Below are 21,856 nucleotides of genomic sequence, written 5' to 3'. Positions count from 1 at the left end.
TTCCTTTTCAGTCTCTTCACTCTTTTTAGGAAGAAAACAAATGTGCACACATCTATCTGCCCACTGTTAAACACTGAGCATTTTCTCTAGCACATCCTCCCAGCAGCAGAACCATGAGCCAGTAAACACTGAATGAATCGATTATTGCATTAGTGTTTAATATTAATAGTACCGTATAAGCAAAAGGCATAATGTAGAATTTTCACATCTAAAACTCACTGACCACTTTCTTACGGTCTCATCTGATCCTCATGATAGCCTGTGAGGTAACTACCGTCCATCATGACTGAGTGACTGGTCCAAAATCCTAGAGCTAGTAAGTAAAAGAGCTACATTCAAACATGACTTTTTTTTTTTTTTTTCCTGCGGTACGCGGGCCTCTCACTGTTGTGGCCTCTCTCCAGTTGCGGAGCACAGGCTCCGGACGCGCAGGCTCAGCGGCCATGGCTCACGGGCCCAGCCGCTCCGCGGCATGTGGGATCTTCCCGGACCGGGGTGCGAACCCGTGTCCCCTTCATCGGCAGGTGGACTCCCAACCACTGCGCCACCAGGAAAGCCCCAAATATGACTTTTCTGACTACTAGTCAAGTATTACTTTCTACAACACTGCTAGCTTTACACCAAAGAGACAAAGTTGTGGACTTTCAAGCTTTACACAGCCTAGGGAAAATATAGCCACTTTCTTAAAAAGTAGTCCACATAGATACTTCTATTGGAACACAAACTACCATATCAAACTACTGCTTATACGTCTTTCTTGTACATTAGACTCTGAGCCTCTTGAGGTCAAAGACCCCATATTATTCATTTTAGTATCCCCAAGAATCCAAAATAGTGCTTGGCAAAGTGAGAGAGAGGCATGGACATATATACACTACCAAACGTAAAACAGATAGCTAGTGGGAAGCAGCCTCATAGCGCAGGGAGATCAGCTCGGTGCTCTGTGACCACCTAGAGGGGTGGGATAGGGAGGGTGGGAGGGAGGGAGACGCAAGAGGGAAGAGATATGGGAACATATGTATAACTGATTCACTTTGTTTTAAAGCAGAAACTAACACACCATTGTAAAACACTTATACTCCAATAAAGATGTTAAAAAAAATAGTGCTTGGTACATAAAAGATGTTCCAAAACTGCTTATTAATTGAGGAAAAGAGTAGATAAACACCACCAACAACAAGAGCAACAGCAAACAATGACAACAACAACAATAGTAATAATAAATTATAGCCTATTTAGCCCACTGCTCTAGAAATTCTATGTGTAAAGGTAATATTATTTGACAAAATGTGATACTTACAAACCTGGACTGTGGATCATGGCTCATTAACTTGACTGTTTTTTATGTTCATTTTTATTGAAATTCTTTATTCATTTAAGTGTTTCTGAGTGAATGAAGTTAAAATGGATTTGATTGATATTGTGAAATAACAGATCACATACGCTCTCTGAGCCTGAGTCAACTTACCTGTAATTATGGTTAAAATCTACCAGATATGCTGGATACACAGATATAGCTAGTTTGGGAAAATTCTCCGAGCTAAACAATTATGATTTGTGCACTTTCCTTTATGTCTTATGCTTCTGTCAACTTTTAATTTATCATATAGATCTGTTATAGCTGAATGATGTATATGTTTATGAGTTATCATTACATAAAGTCCTATTACTTATATTATCTATTTTGACAGGTATTTGGTAATTCATATTTTTTTGTATTTTTTTAATGCATGTCAACTAAGCCAGAGATCTTGAAACCTTTTGAGAAATTGAAATACTCTAGGTTTCTGGGTTTTTTAAGTACTTTTATGAATGACCACAAGAGGTCTCTATCTTTTTAAGAATAATCAATCCCCTGCCTTTTTTTTTTTTTCCCTTGACAAATTAGAAAACAGAAATGGTGATATTCTCCAGAGAATATATTTAACTAATTAAGCTATCTATTTCAAAACCAAATTTTCCAAAATTAGGGAAAAACATCTTATACATATGTAAAACAAAACAAAACAACACAGAATATCTCCACTTCTCCTGATAACAGCAACATTAATACTAAGGACCCAGAAGCTATTTGACCTGCTCTGCCTGACGCAGGCCGGTTATCTGACCCACGTGAATTGCATAAGATTTGTAACTGGTATATACATAAGAAAAAAGGGGAGAGGTCCTTATTTAGAAATTACTTTTGAGAATTTTTACCTCCAATGTGAACAATTCCTGTTATCTGATATTCTCAAGCATCTACAAAACTAATTATCCAATTGAATAAGACAAAACATAGCTCCTCAAATATCAATACACTGATTTGTTTAAAACAATTGCGATGGTTTCAACTAGTTTACCAGGGCTCTAATCAACTTGCCTTCTATACTTATCACTGTGCTTCTCAAAGTGTGGTCCCCTGACAAGCAGATCAATATCACCTGGGAACTTGTTAGAAATGCACATTCTACTCTGAAGGTGGAGCCCAGCCGTGGTGTTTTTAAAAGCCCTCCAGGTCTTTCTGACGCACGTTAAGTCTGAGAACTATCAATTTAGTGTATAACTGATGAACCATCTCAACTCTCAGTCCCTAGTTTGCCACATCTGTAAAATTGGTAGAGCAGAATAGTGCATGAAAGCCAAAGGCTGACTTATGGTATCTGGAAGAAAAGGTTAAATAATTTGGAACCACTTCCACAAAATAGCCGGGTAAAACCCCCTGGTGCCAAGCCACCAGTTAGAGTTTACAGGCGCAAGATGCCAAGACTCCTTCGCTTTCTCCTCAGAAAATGTAGCTTACTCTCTGCAGGCTTCTAGGCAAAAGCCTCAATAACCTTAGAATGGCCCAGACTTGCTTCTGAAACTCCAAAATGCATCCCAGAGCAAAGAGTCATATTTAATACCAAGTGCAACTTACTAATTCAGGAGGCTCTCACTGTGAGGTTACTGTAAACTTATAGTAATTTTATTAATGTCCTAGTTTCTCGAAGAATCACTACTAATGTTGACGGTGCACTAAACTCTTTATTTTTTAGTAGAGAATTCACTTTGAGCCGTATTTCTGGTGGAAAGGATTTGACATATCTGTCCACCCACTCTTACCCATCTCGACTGGTGTACATTTCAGAATAAATACATGAATGGTGGACATTTCAGAATAAAGTCATGAATATGGACCAGTATACAGTTAAAACAAGGACGCATTTGCACTACACGGTTGCTAATATTTTTTGAAGCGTTTACTGTGTACCAGGAACTATTTTGAAGACTTGATATGTGGATTCTGTTTTAACACTTGCAAAATCCCTTAAGGCAGGGAGATATATCATCCCTGTCTTATAGATGAGATATTGAGGCACAGAGAGGTCAGGAAATTTCCCAAACTCACACTAATAAGTAAGTGTCAAAACGGGGGCTTAGCCCCACATGTTCATTTCTGGACTTCAGGCTGTGCTCACTGGAGTACGTCACTAAAAGAATACTTTGGTGATTACATTAATATTATGCGAATATCACTTATGGGGACAAAAGAAATTAAGGAGGAAAAAAAGGAGTCGCTTCTCAGTATGCTCTACTGGTATATGAATAATAGCCTAACATTTCTTTCATTCATGTTACAATAATAAAGAGATCTATTCATAAATGTTTGATGAAAGCCTCTAGGATATTTAGATGTGAAAAAAGTGTATTCCACAGAGAATACTTATTGCTTATGTCTGAAACTGCAGCTTTTGATTAGTTATGTCTCCTAAAGTTAATGTTTTCCTACTAATTTACAGTATGCTTATGTACCAATCACCCGTTCATCATAACCACAGAATTGCCATTCTCTCGGTGGAGGATACCTTTTTCTTCCTGTTTCCCAATAAATGATCCAAGTAGTTTTCCAGGACACCTTCTTTTATCACTTTCTTTTTATGTTTAAAGGAATCTTTCCAGGGATTTAAGATCATTTGGCATTTAGCCTGGTAATTCAAATTAGAATATTTAATAATGCATTGGAATTTCTTCTTCCAATGTCCTTGCTTTTGTGTTCTTTTAGTCACTAAATAATAAGCAGAGAAGTTAATTTATGCCTGCATTGTCCCTGGCCACATGAGAAAAATGGCATTAAAATTCAGAATCATAAGCTTTAAAGAAAGAAAATGCTAATGTTTCAAGGATTGTTCTAAGTCAGATTTTGCTTTGTGAATGTATAAATAGGACAAGATAAGGTTCTGGGCAGCAGCAGATACCAGGCACCAAACAGTCATCTCTGTTCCTTTGGCACCAACTTCAACACTCTGGCATGATTTTTCTTCTTAACCACCCAACGCCACCAGGGATGTCGAGAACAAACACGAGAGCTAGTGCTATGAAAACTACTTCATTTATCTTGTTGGTCTTAATAAGATCCTAAAGAAGCATAATAGTGACAGTAAAACACAGTGCTGAAGTTTATATTCAGATACGAAAGTCCAAAGCAACATTTCCTTTCATTTTTTATGTGCTGTATTTTCTGAATGAAAGCAATACTGTGATCCATGGAGAAAAGATTCATTTAAATCCTAAGCATGTAACTGAAAGCGTGGAATCGAATCTGTGCCTGTTAAAGCTACATGAGGAAGACAGGTGACACGTGGCCACAGTGAACCTGTTTCCAGTGACCCCCTGTGTGACATTGGGAACTGGCTAGAGAGACCAAGTGAACCACAGAGATCTAGAGAGAAGGAGCTGGGCTTTATAAGAAATTATATCCTTTTAGAGCAGGGAACTTTAGCAGAAAAAGGAAAACTGGTCAAATTCAGGTGATGCTTTGGTTTTCGAAACATGGAAAAAAATCAGGTACACATATATTAGCTTAAACTGATTTCAGCCTAGAAGACGACTGCTGTATGCAAGGTATGAAAATGTAAAAGCCCAATTTGGCCAATTCCACGTGGCAAAAGAATGTAAAGATGGTAAATCCACAACCACCCAGAGACATGGCCGTAAATTATATGAAATTGAAATGTGTCCGAAAAGGGACACAGGAAGATGAAGCACTCGGAATCACAGAAATGGTGAGAGCCCAGGGGGGCTCGTCTGCAAAGGGAGACTTGAGGAGGTTTGAAGGGAGGGAGATGCCACTTCCTCCAAGACCTCCCGGAGCAGAGGTGCTGATTCTGTACAATGAAGGGGCTGAAATCCTATGGGCCCCGCTTTAAACTGATGACCAACGAGAGCCCTCTTTTTCACCTTCCTCCTTACGCATGTGCCTTGATGGCTGTCTGTGGCAGCTGCAGATAACAGCAAGTTCTCAGGCAGACATGCAGGGAAGTTTTGGGCTCAGCTCTGCAGAGCCCTGAGCCAGCTGTCAGGAAAGCCGATTTAGAATGGACCCCCATGTGGCCAGAAGGGTGCCTTCGCTCTGCGGTGGGATTTGTGCCCCCCTTCTTTGCGTGCTAAGTCACAGCTCCAAAATGAAGCCGCTCCGTCAGCATCAACTTTTGTGCAGGTTTCCTCCAAGCCCCTGAGCCAGCCTCCCCTAGCCAGCAGGCGTTGGGTGCCACAAATGTGATCCTGTCTGTCGTTTCGTCCTCAGCAGAAGAGCGACATGACCATATTTATTGCTGTTGCTATTCTGGGGGCTGGGTGACGTTTTTCTCCCCTTGTGGCTGAGCACTGCCCGTTCATCTTTCACCACGCCCTCCAAGTCTGCAAGGCTAAAACCAGTGATACAAATAGATTCTATCAGGAGGAAAGTTAAAACGAGAAGTTCTGCAGTATTCCCAAATCTATTCGCTTATGGCTTGAAAAGCTATACGTTCTGTGGTCCTGTATTTTAAATGTGTACTGTTAGCACCCCACTATTATCATACACTGCTACTGGTGGTATCTTTGCTAAGGAAAGAAAACATGGACGGGCAGGGGGCAGGGCGGCGGTGACAATCTGGCTGATAAACACGGCTTGGAAATTTGGCAAATGTTGAGTTTTCCACTGTTGAGTGTTGGGAGTGTCCAAATGTTACCAGAACACTTGAAGCTTTTCGCTTGCTTCATACTCTTCCTTACTAAGACACTCCTCTTTTGTGACGCGAAAGGGACTAAATGACAAGCCCCAGAAACTCCTATTAAGGATACAATGGTGCAGGACACAGGTGACACGGCTCCTAGAAAGTAACTGTATACAGACTTTCTAAATGAAGAACTTAGATACATAAATAACTAATTACCACATGCGTTACACGGTGCACCACGTGAGAGGGATTCTGACTCTACCACGGACCCCTGTGCGTTACCGAGTGGTCAGATCTTCGCCGTAGCTTGTAATCACTCCGCGTTCGCGCTCACCTGGCGGATCGTCTGCGCTTGGCAGCAGTATGTCTCTAGCTTTGCAAAAGTGACTTCAGATTCCATGAGCCCTGCTGCAATTCCACTCTGTAACATACAAGGCAGCAGAACATTCTAGAGGAGGCAGTGGGTTGCAGAGGTGGGCGCATGGGCTCTGGAGCCCACTGCCGGGGTTTGTCCCAGCTAGCCAGCTGTGGGACTTCTATAAGCCTCCCTTTCCTCTGCAAAATTAGGACGATAACAGGAACCTCCTCCCAGGGTATTGTGAGAATTAACTGGGGAAACAATATATGTAAACACAGTTAGAGAAACGAAAAGACTGAGAACAGGAGGCTTGCTGCCATCTTCAAGCAGGGACGTTTAACCTCCCTCCAGCATGCTTCCTTTGCCTCAACTGTAGTTGATCTTCAAACTGTTCACTCTCAAAATCACTATAGGCAATTGTGCTGCAGACTCAGAGGTTTCTGGCTGTCTGCCTGGGAAATACGTTTCCAGTATCCAGGGGGATATTTAAAGTGCACTCTCAGCTGGCAGCTCAGCTGATTTTCACCTGAAATGTCCGTAAACTATAGAAGTATTTCAGTAAAGGGCCTTACAACAAGGCCTAGTTCTTCCTGTTAAGAAAGTGATATATATAAGTACATATCACAACGATGGCTTTTTTGCCCTGGTACGGTTTTGGTCTTTCTTCCCTCTTTTCGGTTGCATATTTCTGTACCATCACACCTCAGATGTGTAACAATGGAACTGTTTTATTTCTCTAGGACCAAAATTAACAGCTCTAGAGACTCATTTCCACTGATAGTGGAAAAACTCTTAATTTCGTCCCTTTCAGGGTAACTCAGCCACTCTAATATAATACAGATCTCTTTGGGGGAAATATTCAGTCACGCTTCTCTTTCCCTCTGGTGGTGGTAGGGAGGGTGGGGAATGGATCTAATTTTCTGGTGGTTTACAATTCACCTGACCTCAAGAGAGGGGGTTTGAAAATAATCCCCTGGTCCTCAATAGTCTCCCCTGAGATGTCTTGTCCAGCTGGATCTTCGAAACTTGAACCCTGGCCTTTCTGCATGTGCTGAAGGTTTCAGAGCTGGCCAGTCCTTCCAGCATCAGGCATGGGCAGCATGTGGCCATCCAACCCTCCCCCGCTATGCTGACTCTGTCTTTGCTCTGACTGATCCTCTGAAATTCAACCACACCTTCCCAACCAGTCCCTGCCTTTGTAACACCCATCCAAAGCCTTACCTCTCACCACACCAAGGAAACCCACGAGCAGTCCACCTGCTCAAAATCCTCAACGATATCAAGTCAGGAGAACTCATCTCTCGCTTCCTCCGTATTTCAAGCCCCAGAGCTAGTGAGACCTAGGAGGCCTGTTGTAGCTAATGTTCCCCAGAAAACCGCCTTTGAGATGCGCCTATAAAAGGTTTATTGGCAAATGTTCTCCAGAACAACACTTGTAAGGGAATGAGGGAAGCTGGGTGAGCTCTAGAGAGAGAAGTTACTACTGCCATGCATTTGCAAAGAAGCTGATAGTACTGGGAGCTCTGGAAGTGGGAGGGCATTTCAGAGTTGTTCCAATAGAGGCAAGGGGTCTAGACCTTTCTATCCCCAACAATGGACCAGTCATTGGATATATGCTGCCTTAGGGAGTTCTTTTGACCTTGGGCTAGGAGGGCTTCTTTGGGCTAGGAGGGCTTCTTTGGTGAAGGGTGATGCTTGGAGATGGACTCAGCTGCAAGGCGTCGGCCGCCAGGACTCACAGCAGCCGGGGAACGAGTACCTGACCCAGGAGGGGTATCTGGGCAGCACATCAATGTCCACTGCACCGCCATCTCAGGCCGCCTGCCCAAATATCCACTCCATCCCCTCTATCCTAACGTGGCTGTCCTGTGTTGCTTCCAACTGTTTGATGAGGTGTTGCCACCCTTCTCCCCAGATGTCCAAGAGGGAAGTAGAATATGCAGTCCTTCCGCCCTCAGATTCTCTGTGTATCTGGGAATATGTCTGGGAACTTTTATTCCCACTCATCCTCTCCCAGACCCCTCTAAACTGCTCTGATGTCATAGCCTACATCCTCTCTAATCCATGTTCCACCGTAAAAACCCTGTGTTAAGTCTCCAACTGATGGCTTTGGGGAACCCGACAAATCATTTCTTTTTCTTAGCAAAGCCTGAATCTTACAAATATTTGCCTTGGCATCTCGTATACCTTTTCTTACGTAAAATTTGTTTTCAAGCTGGAAGTTTCCAGTTTAGTCCTCTGTACCTTGCCCACCCCTCTCCCTGAAGTAATGGATATTATTGATGGATGGAAGACTAGTGACACCTTGGAACAGTAAAACTTAACTTTAGTTGACATTTCATATAGATTAACCTGATCAACTTACAATGATAGACGACATGATAGTCTACCTTATCAGAAAATGCACACTTCTTTTCCTGGCTGCTCTTCGTGTTTGGTAAATTATACAAACTGTTGAGAGCTCTCAGTTTTACGAGCCCCCACTCACACTTCTTTGAGAGCTGCCCTTTATATGCCTGAGATCAGGGCTCAGGTCTCCCAGGGCTCTTAATATTTTCTTCCCACACCCCATAGGTCTGTGCACCTGACTTGGGAGGCTAGTGCTATAAGCCTTTTTCAGCCAATTGACCAGAAACATCTGGGAGGCAGAGGCATCTCAGTCATCTCTTTCTAATCTTGTCTGTCCTGAGTACCATAGCAGGAACCACAGGGACTTGTGACCACACCCAAGCTGGTCTCTCCTTTCACTCAAATCTTAATGATCCCTCCTGACCCTACCAAACCTTAGATTCCAGTGATCCCTTTTTAGAATGTTAGAAGGAACAATTTATCCTGTCTCCATGGCTCTATGGGAGAAGGAATAGTGCCCTTTTTTCTCCTCTAGGAAGTCTCTGGGAATAATCTGCTCTCATATTTAGAACTATTTTCCAAACAAAAGTCCACACACTTACGGGAGTTCACCTATGTACTCTAAGGGGTCTGGTAATTTCCTCTAGGGTTTTCATCTCTGTGGAGTGTCACTTGATTTTGGTGGCTAATCCTGTGTTTATGTTCAAGCAGACTTTGCCATTGAGTCTTTCTACTTTAATTGTTTCTGACTAATGAGAAGAGAGGCAGATCTAATACGTAAATGATGTATATCCACCAAGCAATAGGCAAATGTTATACCAGCACTCTGTACAAAGAAAGACTTCCTAAGAAATCCTATAGAGGAGTCCTCAGTGGCATCCAGCAGGATGCATTTGCTGAATCAGGAGAAGCTGTGCCTCCGTGGGCAGTGCCATAACTTTTTTAAATGCAAGCAGCAATTTTATTTCATCAAAACATCATGTCACACTAAATTCAGGTTGTTAATTTCAAAATTACCGGTTTTCAATTTATGTTGGTTTTATGTTGTAAATAAATTATAAGCATACAGAGATATACCTTATCTGATGGTTTATATATTTAAGTGCATATATACAAAGAATGTATACTTAAATATTTATAAAATGATTGAACCCACCATGGGCAAGAAGTCTGGATAAATGTTTGTTTTTCTTCAAAAGCTATCTGTGCATTTTTCAAGTTTGAAAAACACTATTCTGTAGCAGAGGGGGTCATATCTTGCTTCAGGGTGTGTATCAGAATCAATCAGGAGGGGCTGGTATTTAACACCCTTTTTATATTTTCTTTCCAATACTACACTTCTTCCTCATTTCATTTCTCTGCCCTACCCCCAGCTATGGGGGAAGTGCCTAGACAGTCATCATTTCTTATGAGCTCTTAGAATAAGAACACAACCACATCCTGGTGCCTGCCTCCCTCCCCACCATCACCTCTTACCAAGATCCTCTCCCTTGCTCAATAAATCCAAACACACTGTCCTGTTTTCAGTTACTTCTATGTGCCAAGCTGTTTCTACCTCAGAGTTGTTTCCTCTTCTCCAGCTGATCTCCTCCTTACTTTCCAGGGCATCTCCTACTCATCCTTCAGAGCTTAGCTTACCTGTCACTTTATTGTAAATAATCCGAAAGTTCATATGGAACCACAAAAGACCCCGAATTGCCAAAGCAATCTTTAGAAAAAAGAACAGAGCTTGAAGTATCACACTCCCTGACTTCAGACTATACTACAAAGCTACAATAATCAAAACAGCATGGTACTGGCACAAAAACAGACACATAGGTCAATGCAACAGAATAGAGAGCCCAGAAATAAACCCACACACCTATGGTCAATTATTCTATGACAAAGGAGGCAAGAGTATACAATGTAGAAAAGACACTCTCTTAAATAAGTGGTGTGGAGAAAACTGGACAGCTACATGTAAAAGAATGCAATTAGAACATTCTCTAACACTATATACAAAAATAAACTCAAAATGGATTAAAGACCTGAATATAAGACTGAACACTATAAAACTCCCTGAGGAAAACATAGGCAGAACACTCTTTGATGTAAATCACAGCAATATTTTGGAGGGATCTGTCTCCTCAAGTAAAGGAAATAAAAGCAAAAGTAAACAAATGGGGCCTAATTTGCTTAAAAGCTTTTGCACAGCAAAGAAAATCATTGACAAAACAAAAAGACAATCTACTGAATAGGAGAAAATGTTTGCAAATAATATGACCAATAAGGGATTACTATCAAATATATATAAACAGCCCATACAACTCAACATCAAAAAATCAAACAACCCAGTTAAAACATGGGGAGAAGAACTGAATAGACATTTTTCCAAAGAGGAAATGCAGATGGTTAACAGGCACATGAAAAGATGCTCAACATCGCTAATCATCAAGGAAATGCAAATCAAAAGAATGAAATTCTGCCATTTGCACAATATGGATGGACCTAGAGAGTATTATTCTTAGTGAAATAAGTCAGACAGAGAAAGACATAACTCTTAGAATGATGGATGGATGGATGGATGGATAAATGGATGGATGCATGGGTAGTTGGCTGGCTGGCTGGATGGATGGGGAGGCCTTTCCTGACCTTGCAATCTAAACAAAAGTGTCCCTTGACATCCTTTTTTATAGCACTAATTTTTCTTCTATAGCACAGCAATTTGCAATGATATATTGATTTATTATCTATCCCCTGTAGTAATCTGTAAATTCCATGAGGGCAGGTCATTAATGACTTCATACTCGTTATAGGGCATTCCATTTAGAAGACACTCGCTATATATATGTTGAGTCAGTGGACAAAAGGAAATCCTGAAGACCACATTCTTATCACTAAAATAGCTATAAAGAGGGAGAATAGACCTTTCCTAACATTTTAAAGTCTTTTAATTATTGGATTACATTCACCTGGTGCATTCCAAAGAAATGATAAATTTTAGGAAAAATAACGTGGCCTTTGAGATGAAAGAGACTCACAAACTGAAAAAGCACTTGCATATAGTTTCCTCAGACACCAGTCAAAGACAAGACATATGCCATTATCAATATGAAAGTGACTCTAAAGGCTACAGATTATTTTAGTTACTTCTTGGACGGAATAGCTCTTAAGATGTATATAATTCAGCAGTCAACAAGCATTTACTCAGAATAGTAGAGCGTTAATGTCATTTATCTGACATTATTTTTAAAAATCTAGAAGTAGTCGTCCCAGGATCATGGATACATTCTCCTGCTATGTATTCAACTCTAAGCCCCTCCTATCTCAATACTGCTGTAAACTCCCAGGAGTGATGGACAAGAAAAGCAGCTAATCCAGGTGCCCCTAATCGGCAGCAGGGGGCAGGCCTGTGTGCCTGGCCGCCATAGTGCCCAGCTAGTCCAGGACACTGGACTAATTTGCCAGCAGGATCAAGGCTACAATTCTAAACTACTGAAAACCTCAGGAGCTGGGGCTAGTGGTACTTTGCCGTGTGGTAACCCTAAACTCAGGCCCTATGCCCTGTCACTTATCCAAGATGGGTGAAAGAGATAGACCTCTCAAGGCCAGTGATCTCGAAAGACAGCACAACTCCCTGAGTTCACACTCCAGAGACACTGAGGAAGGAATGGAGACTTAACAAGTCCACCAACTGATTTGGTCTAGAGTTATCAGATTTCTATTAAGTTCTGGATTTCAAGGTCACCTCATTAACAGCTTCTTTTATTGCATAAGTATTCACTATCTATTGTACACTTATCCTTAGCAAGCATGCTCTTACACAGCACTTTTGAATTTTGACTTTTTTTTTTTTTTTTTTGCGGTGCGCGGGCCTCTCACTGCTGTGGCCTTTCCCGTTGCGGAACACAGGCTCCGGACGCACAGGCTCAGCGGCCATGGCTCACGGGCCCAGCCGCTCCACGGCATGTGGGATCCTCCCAGACCGGGGCACGAACCCGTGTCCCCTGCATCGGCAGGCGGACTCTCAACCACCGTGCCACCAGGGAAGCCCTGAATTTTGACTTTTAAATGATGAGAAGGATACAGTTTATAATTATTAAAGCACTTTGAGAGAGAATTCATGTGAGAAAGAAATATTAGGATCACTAGTATCAGGCAACTTTGAAATTATTTTATCAGTTTATGGAATCTAAGTTAGCCTACCTGAGGCTACACAGCCCTACAGTAATGTTTCCCTGAAGACTCAGAGTATTTATTAAAATCACAGATCCCTGAGCCCCAACTCAAACCCACTGAATCAGAATTCACCATGGGAATAACCTGGGCATGCATATATATAACAAGTGCCCCTAGTGTTTGTCATCAGGGGATTTTTGGAAGTCACCCTACAGAAATGATTCTTCATCAGAAATATATTAGGGGCACTTCCCTGGTAACTCATGTACAGCAGTGAGTGGACCTGATAAACTTAAGGACCCCCTAAAACTTAGTCTCGCAGTTGGAAAAAGACAGTCTGGGTGATCTAGATGGCCTGAGTGATTTCTAACTCACCAACTGATTGAATAATTCATAGCCTCTCTACCTGAGTGTGACAGAGTGGACATTTAGAAACTGCCAGCTATATACTGTTGTCAGTCCCGCCATGTTTGACGCACCACCAATTTCCTTCCTGCATGTTACAGCCTAGGCTAAATTATGCCTCGTTTCCACACCTCAGATCCATACTAAATATTCCTTTAGTACAAATACTTCATCAGAGTGCAGGTAAGAATCCCTTGTCGAGCATTTTCAAAAGGTGCTTGTCCAGGTTTAACCCTCCCCTGGCAAAATCTCTGAGAGAGGCCCCATCACATACGTTCCCCAGAGATCCTAATGTATTTCTTTTTTCTTTTTCTTTTTTCTTTTTCGGCTGCACTGGGTCTTCATTGCTGTGTGTGGGCTTTCTCTAGTGGCAGCGAGCGAGGGCCACTCCTCGTTGCCGTGCGCGGGCTTTTCATCGCGGTGGCCTTTGGGTCACAATGCAGGTCTGAAACCTGTGAAAGGAAGGAGGGAAGGAAGGAGGGTTGGGTAGAGGAAACACAGAGTGCAGAATAGCTCTAAGAAAGTTCCAGCCAGGTCAATGGGGAGCACAGAAAACTTAACCTGTCAGAGGAGGCCTGTGTTGAGAAGGCATGGATCAGCTCCAGCAATCCCACTGTGCTCAGCTATTGGCTGGAGACAGTCTAGGTAGAGTCCTGGGTTTTTGGTGCCCCTTCCATGGAGGTCATTGACATGTAGCACAAAACTCTTTACACGTTCCCATAGGTTCATCCACATGCGTCTACTCTGAACCTCCATGTCTCCCATCTTCCAGTCCTTTCCCTTCCAGGCCTCTGACCAGATGGCCAGGCTGTTGGCCATTGCCCAGAAATCTACATATTTTCCCACCTTTCACATAAAATAGATGACCAGGTTCACCACTCACAGCTCTGCCCCTTGGAAAGATTTTCCCTCTCTGCATACTTTCAAGACCACTCCTGAGTGTGGCTGTAATGCAGCCTCCACTCATTTTCAGATTCATCCACATAATAGCCTGTCCATCCATAAACCAAGTACAGGCTTTTCTTCCTCTTTAGCTGGTAATCTTCCCATTGGTAAGAGCTGGGGAAGGGGTGCTAGTGCAATTCTAGGGGACATGGGGCTCTGGACCACCTGTTCTTGCAGCTTACTTGTGTCCTCTGGTTCTGCTCGGCTTGACCCTGGATATACCATGTTCATCTTACAATAGACTGCTTCTGGGTCTGTACAACTTTGTTTTGGCGGGTTCTACAGGACCCAGCTCATCATAGGAAATTCTAAAGTAACAGTCATTTGGGGTCCCATGGTCAAGCAGTCGTGTGTTTTTTTTTTTTTGCCAAAGTCAAGGAACTGATCCTCAGAAGCTCTATATTCTCTTCTGCAGACGCTATGGCCTTGCTTCAGATCTCCACAGACCTGCACTGTGATTCTTCCACTGGGGCCTGCCACAATCTTCCTATCATATCTTTTCTCACCACTGACACCAGACGCCAGCAGCAAAAGATCTGCCTGATCATATGGCCCAAGAGGCAGGGCTGCTTGCCTGGGCCTCCTGCAAAACTCTTTCCAGCTCTGAGCCCTCTCAAAGCTGCCAGCCTTCCATCCATGTCGCTCAGCATAGAGGCTGGAGCAGTTTCTAAGTGTGGTGTTGCTTCCAGAATCCAAGAGGCCTACTGGGTCCTCTGCTTTTTGTTGTTGTTGTTGTATATCAGAGGCCACGAGATGCAGCGATTTGCCTTTTACTTTGGACGGGATGTCCCAGGGTAGAGCATGGCCTTGACTGCAAACACCACCACAGATCTGAAGTCGCCGCAGCTGGAGGCTATCCGCCAAGTACCCTCCTCGCCCCAGGTTCTCTTGGAGGGAGATCTCAGCAGTGCACCCCTGCAGCCTCCCCATGGGGTGTTTCTCCTTCTCAGTAAGCTTTAAAAAGCACTTGCTATGTGAAAGTAGTAAATGAGATGCAAGCGATAACAAACATTCTAGAGTGTGTTTAAGGAAAGGAAGAGGAATTTAAGCTGTATTTGGAATGCAGTCAGTATCTGAAGAATCCCCCAGGGCTCTAAGATGTGTGTGCTGAGGTGATATGTGGATTGGGACTGCAGCGCTTGGCAAGGATACAACAGTCCCCAATGTCGCTCAGTTAGAGGGAAGCCTTTCCTATTATTGGCCATTGTTTCAAATCCCATTCCAGATCTCTTGGTACCATTCATTCCCCAATTATAATTTGCGTTTCTTTACTGCCTAATAATGGATTTGTTTTTTTCTCTCCTTCAGCTATCGGTCACTTGGCAACTCCTTACTCCTTAGTTGTGCTTTCAGCAATATTGTGCACCTCCCTTTTGGTTAAAAAAACACTTTTTATTGAGCTATAGTTGATTTACAATGTTGTGCTAGATTCCGGTGTACAGCAAAGTGATTCCGTTATACATATATATGTATTCTTTTTCATATTCTTTTTAATTATGTTATTTCAAGATATTGAATATATTTTCCTGTGCTTTGCAGTAGGACCTTCTTGTTTATTTTATATATAGTAGTGTGTATATGTTAATCCAATCTCCTAACTTACCCCTCCCCCCCTTTCCCCTTAGGGAAGTTTGTTTCTATGTCTGTGTTTCCGTTTTGTAAACAAGTCCATTTGCATCATATTTTAGATTCCACATATAAGTGATATATGATATTTGTCTTTCTCTGTCTGACTTACTTCATTCAGTATGATAATCCCTAGGTCCATCCATGTTGCTGCAAATGGCATTATTTCATTCTTTTTTATGGCTGAGTAATATTCCATTGTATATATGTGCCACATCTTCCTTATGCATTCACCTGTTGATGGACATTTAGGTTGCTTCCATGTCTTGTCTATTGTAAATAGTGCTGCTATGAACATTGGGGTGCATGTATCTTTTTGAATTTTAGTTTTGTCTGGATATATGCCCAGGAGTTGGATTGCTGGATCACATGGTAACTCCATTTTTAGTTTTTTAAGGAACCTCCATACTGTTCTCCATCGCGGCTGCACCAATTTACATTCCCACCAACGGTGTAGGAGGGTTCCTTTTTCTCTACACCCTCTCCAGCATTTTTATCATTTGTGGACTTTTTTAATGACGGCCATTCTGACCAGTGTGAGGTGATACCTCATTGTGTTTTTGATTTGCATTTCTCTAATAATTAGCAATGTGGAGCATCTTTTCATGTGTCTATCGGCCATCTGTGTGCCCTCTTTCAAGAAATGTCTATTTAGATCTTCTGCCCATATTTTGATTGGGCTGTTTGGGTTTTTGTTATTGAGTTATATGAACTATTTGTATATTTTGGAAACTAAGCCCTTGTTGGTCGTATCATTTGCAAAGACTTTCTCCCAGTGCATAGGTTGTCTCTTCACTTTATGGTTTCCTTTGCTGTGCAAAAGCTTTTAAGTTTGATTAGGTCCCATTTGTTTATTTTTGCTTTTATTTCTAGTGCTGTCTTAGGAAACTGACCTAAGAAAACATTGCTACAACTTATGTCAGAGAATCTTTTGCCTATGTTCTCTTCTAGAAGTTTTATAGTGTCCTTGTCTTATATTTAAGTCTTTAAGCCATTTTGAGTTTATTTTTGTGCATGGTGTGAGGGAGTGTTTTAACTTCATTGATTTACATGTAGCTCTCCAGTTTTCCCAGTACCAGTTGCTGAAGAGACTGTCTTTTCTCCATTGTATATTCTTGCTTCCTTTGTCGAAGATTAATTGACCTTAGGTGTGGGGGTTTATTTCTGGGCTCTCTATTCTGGTCCATTGATCCATATGTCTGTTTTTGTGCCAATACCATGCTGTTTTGATCAATGTAGCTTTGTGGTATTATTGTCTGATGTCTCAGAGTGTAATGCCTCCAGCTTTGTACTTTTTCCTCAGGACTGCTTTGGCAATTTGGCTGGGTCTTTTGTGATTCCATATAAATTTTAGGATTATTTGTTCTAGTTCTGTGAGAAATGTCATGGGTAATTTGATTGGGATCACATTAAATCTGTAGATTGCTTTGGGTAGTAAGGCCATTTTAACAATACTAATTCTTCCAATCCAAGAGCATGCGATCTCCTTCCATTTCTTTAAATCATCTTCAATGTCCTTTATCAATGTTTTCTAGTTCTCAGCATATATGTCTTTCACCTCCTTGGTCAGGTTTATTCCTGAGTATTTTATTTTTTTGATGCAATTCTAAAAGAGATTTTTTTTTTTTTTTACTTTCCCTTCCTGATATTTCATTGTTAGTGTAAAGAAATGCAACCAATTTCTGTATGTTTATCTTGTATCCTGCTACCTTGCTGAATTCATTTATTACTTCTAGTAGTTTTTGTGTGGAGTCTTCAGGGTTTTCTATGTATAGTGTCATGTATTCTGCATATGACAATTTACTCCTTCCCTTCCAATTCAGGTACACTTAATTTCTTTTTATCATCTGATTGCTCTGGCTAGGACTTTTAATACTATGTCAAATAGAGGTGGTGAGAGTGGGCATCCTTATCTTGTTCCAGATTTTAGTGAGAAGGTTTTTAACTTTTCACCATTGAGTATTATGTTGGCTGTGGGTTTGTTATAAATAGCTTTTATTACGTTGAGATACGTTCCCTCTATACCCACTTTGGAAAGAGTAGAGTCTTTATCATGAATGGATGTTGATGTACTGCCCTTCTCTATTCAACCTTTTTAGGAAATGGTTATCCCATCAATTTTCACAACTTTTACCATCTTAATAGCAACACTCCCAAGTATGTTTTTATAGTCCCTTGCCCCCACCCCCAATTTGTGTTATTTCAAATTCTGAGTTGCCTTTCATCCATATTTTCAGAATAAAGCATTATGATTTTCACTGTTGCATGAGAGAGATGAACTCATCCTCTTTTCTCCTTCAATTCCAGGGACCTCTTTTCCAGGAGGTCTCCTCTATTCTCCCAGTCACAGTCATGAATTCCCCTCATTCCTTCCCTCTGTACAGTGTCTCTTAAGAAGACCATCCCTTTAGAGATATCTGGAAGGATGCACCTTCTACATTATCCACAAAGCTAAACAGTACGCCCATGATTCCTGAGAATCGTTTCAACTATAGCAGCCCACAAAACTACTCTATCCTCTGAACCCTTATCACACTTGGTGCTTGTTTACTACTTATAGTTGTCTCCCTTGCAGTTTTATTATTTTTCGTTTTTATCTCCTGCCTCTTTAGCTATGTTTTATACCCTTAAGAGCAAGGTCTGAGCTACTTCTCTGTCTCCAAACCTAACGGAGTCATCGTATATACAAGTGCATAGATATACGTACACACACACATACACACACATAGAAATACATTTTACGGTTTGCTTCAGGTACTAGGTCTTCAATGCACAGACCTAGTACGTGAAACAGTCTACTCTGTGTCTTCAAGCTTACTATCTCTTTTAAGTCTCCCTTTAACCTGTCATTCACCTTTTTCATTGTTAGAACTTTTCTGAAAGCCCCCGTGAGCCTCATCATTGGACACATATGCTAAGTCTAGGGGACCACTGCTCATTAAAAAGAGCAGGCAGAGAGCCACAAGGGACAAGTCATGGGAAGAAACCAAAGAACTGCCCTTGAGACTTAAATAAGGCTCAGCTGGTGTTTTTATATCAGAATTAGACTATTTCTAAATTAGACTCTTGGGCCCTAGGGCAGGATTGCCTAGTTGTATAAAATAAGCCAACAAGTATCCAGTAATTACAGGAAATTTGGCTACGATGAAGCTAATGTTTTGGAAACAAAAGATAGCCTAAGGAGATTAGAAAGGGATAAGAGGAAAAATACACAGGGAATGAGACAGCTAAAGTGGTAGGAGAGGAAGAGGGAGAGGAGAGATAAGCTGAGAGATATGGGTCTTACAGAAGCTGAGGGAGGTTAAGTGTTCACAAATATCAGACTGGCAGCTGCCACTCCTAGCAGGATAGGAATTGAAGAGATGCCATTGTATCTGTCAACTAGGAGGTCCCTAATGGCTAAACAGGCTTCACTAGACTGGTGAGGATAGAACCCAAATCGAGTGGCATGAGAATGAGAGGTGGGGAGGAAAAACTTGAACGTAACCTACTCATTCAGGGAAGTTTGCAGTTTCCAGAACAGACAGGAGACTTGAGGTGAAAGCGGGACCAGGAAATGAGGGCTGTTTTAACATAGAGGACACACGAGCACCTCTGTTGGAGGGAAGAAAAGAAATTAAAGTATATCCAAGAGAAAAGGAATTGACCCAGAACGTGGAGAGGAAAAGGGACATCTTTTCCTCTGGGATGAGGTCGTGAAGAAAGGAAGAAAATGAGAACCAATCTGAAGAGAAGGAAGGTGTTCCCAGGGGTTAGCTCTTTTCCTCCATGAGAGAGAAGACAAGTAGGAAAGAAAGAGGGGCTCAGGGATGGTGATGGGCTTCTGGAAGTTGCCTGGGAAGAGATAGGCCACGCAGTGTTGGAGGGCTTGCCTGAGGCTTGACACCCATGACTTGCAATGACAACTGGTAAATGTGATTCTCTCCAGAAGGGGCTTCCTAGGAGCAGGGGATGAGAAACTGTGGCTTAGGCTCGGGGGCTGGGCAGGCAGATGAACTAGGAGGTCACTATAGAAAGGACAATGCTGAGGAAAGGATGCATTAGGGCCTTCAGGCAGGATAGGGCAGGGCCAGGAGGAAGTGAAGGGCATCAAAGGAGTGGAGACTTGGCTAAGAGTCCATGGCTTGTTCAGTGAATGGGAAAGACCAGCGAGTGTTGTCAAAGAGGGAGATTGTCAAGTTCTAGTTTTCAGTGTTGGCCTACGTATGGGTCAAAGTAAGGACCACGCTATGTCTGAGGACTTTAAGATAAAGGCCACGATGCTGAGGAACACGACGGATGGTGAGGCCAGGATGAGGCTGCTGGGGACAATGGCAGGCAACAGCAGGTAGGGGGAGAGCAGCTAAGCCTTTGGTCCTAGATAAACAAGGGGAGTGACCTAGAGAAGATGGATTTTCTGAAAAATACAGCACAGAGCCAGTTGCTGGCTTCCTACAGAGTGGGCCAGCATGAATGGTACAAGTCTCAAAGGGAAGGGCGACTGAAAGAGACCTGTCAGAAGAGAAACTCAGGGATTACAGTTGGCCTTCCTTATGCTGCATCAGATTCAACATCCACAGATTCAACCAGCCGCAGATTGAAAATATTTGAAAAAAAAAAGAATTCCAGAAAGTTTCAAAAAGCAAAGCTTGAACTTGCCACGTGCTGGCAACTGTTTACATAGCATTTGCATTGTATTAGTTATTATAGGTGAATCTAGATAGGATTGCAAGAATATGGGAGGATGTACCTACGTTATGTACAAATACTGTGCCATTTTCTGTAAGGGACTTGAACATCGTGGGTTTTGGTATTGGGAGGGGCAGTCCTGGAACCAATCTTCCACAGACACTGAGGACAACTATATTTACTTATCAACTAATTTATTTTTAGTCCTTGACCTGCATTACCAACTGCCTTTTTTTTTTTTTTTTTTTTTTTTTTTTTTTTTTGCGGTACGCGGGCCTCTCACTGCTGTGGCCTCTCCCGTTGCGGAGCACAGGCTCCGGACGCGCAGGCTCAGCGGCCATGGCTCACGGGCCCAGCCGCTCCGCTGCACGTGGGATCCTCCCGGACCGGGGCACGAACCCATGTCCCCTGCATTGGCAGGCGGACTCTCCACCACTGCGCCACCAGGGAAGCCCCCAACTGCCTATTGAACATCTCTGAGATATATTTCTGGATCATCTTTTCCTATATGAACCTATCTTCCCAACCTCTATAATTTACTCTTCTTCCTCCATTTCTTTAATTCTAGCCAGTAGCATCACCGTCACCTGGGCAGCTATTCTAAAAAATAAATAAAAGTCATCTTCACCACCCCTTCTTGCTCTCCACCCAGCCTGCTTCCTTCCTCCATTTGGAAGTTCTCACCCTCACTCTAATAAAGAGTGGTAATTAAGAGAATCAGACAGACTTGGTTTAAATTCCAGCTCAACCATTTCTACCTCGAATGATCTTGGACACTTAACTGTTTTAAAGCTTATTTTCTTCTTCTGTAAAATGGTTATAACACTAGTACTATTAGCATGGGTTATTAAGAGATTTGAATGAATTAATGCACGTAAAGAACTTGGCACATAATCTGGCATACCGTAATTTCCTTCAAAGTTGTGAAGCTCATTAATTTCGTAAGTCGCTTCCTCTTCTGACTTCATGGTATCTGCAAAGCTTATGGCCATATTTCTTAACTTTTTATTTATTGTGGGCAAGTTTTTAAAATTTTTATGAATCTTTTATCACAGATATGCTAATAATACTCTTTTTGAAATTTTACTGAAGTACAGTTGATTTACAATTTGTGTCAATTTCTGCTGTACAGCAAAGGGATTCAGTTATACATATATATTCTTTTTCATATTCTTTTCCATTATGGTTTATCATGGGATATTGATATAGTTCCCTGTGCTATACAGTAGGACTTTGTTGTTTATCCGTCCTGTATATAATAGTAGTAAAACTCATTTTGACTTATATAATAAATCAAGTCATTTAAATTCTACTTGCTTTTGTACACACTTTGAATCAATAAGCACACTTCGGACAACATACACCTCCAGATGAGCTTTCTGTCATT

The sequence above is a fragment of the Orcinus orca genome, chromosome 17, assembly GCF_937001465.1.
Source record: "Orcinus orca chromosome 17, mOrcOrc1.1, whole genome shotgun sequence".
Taxonomy (NCBI): Eukaryota; Metazoa; Chordata; class Mammalia; order Artiodactyla; family Delphinidae; genus Orcinus; species Orcinus orca.
The sequence above is the reverse complement of the archived record's forward strand: the minus strand, read 5'-3'. Positions refer to the sequence as shown.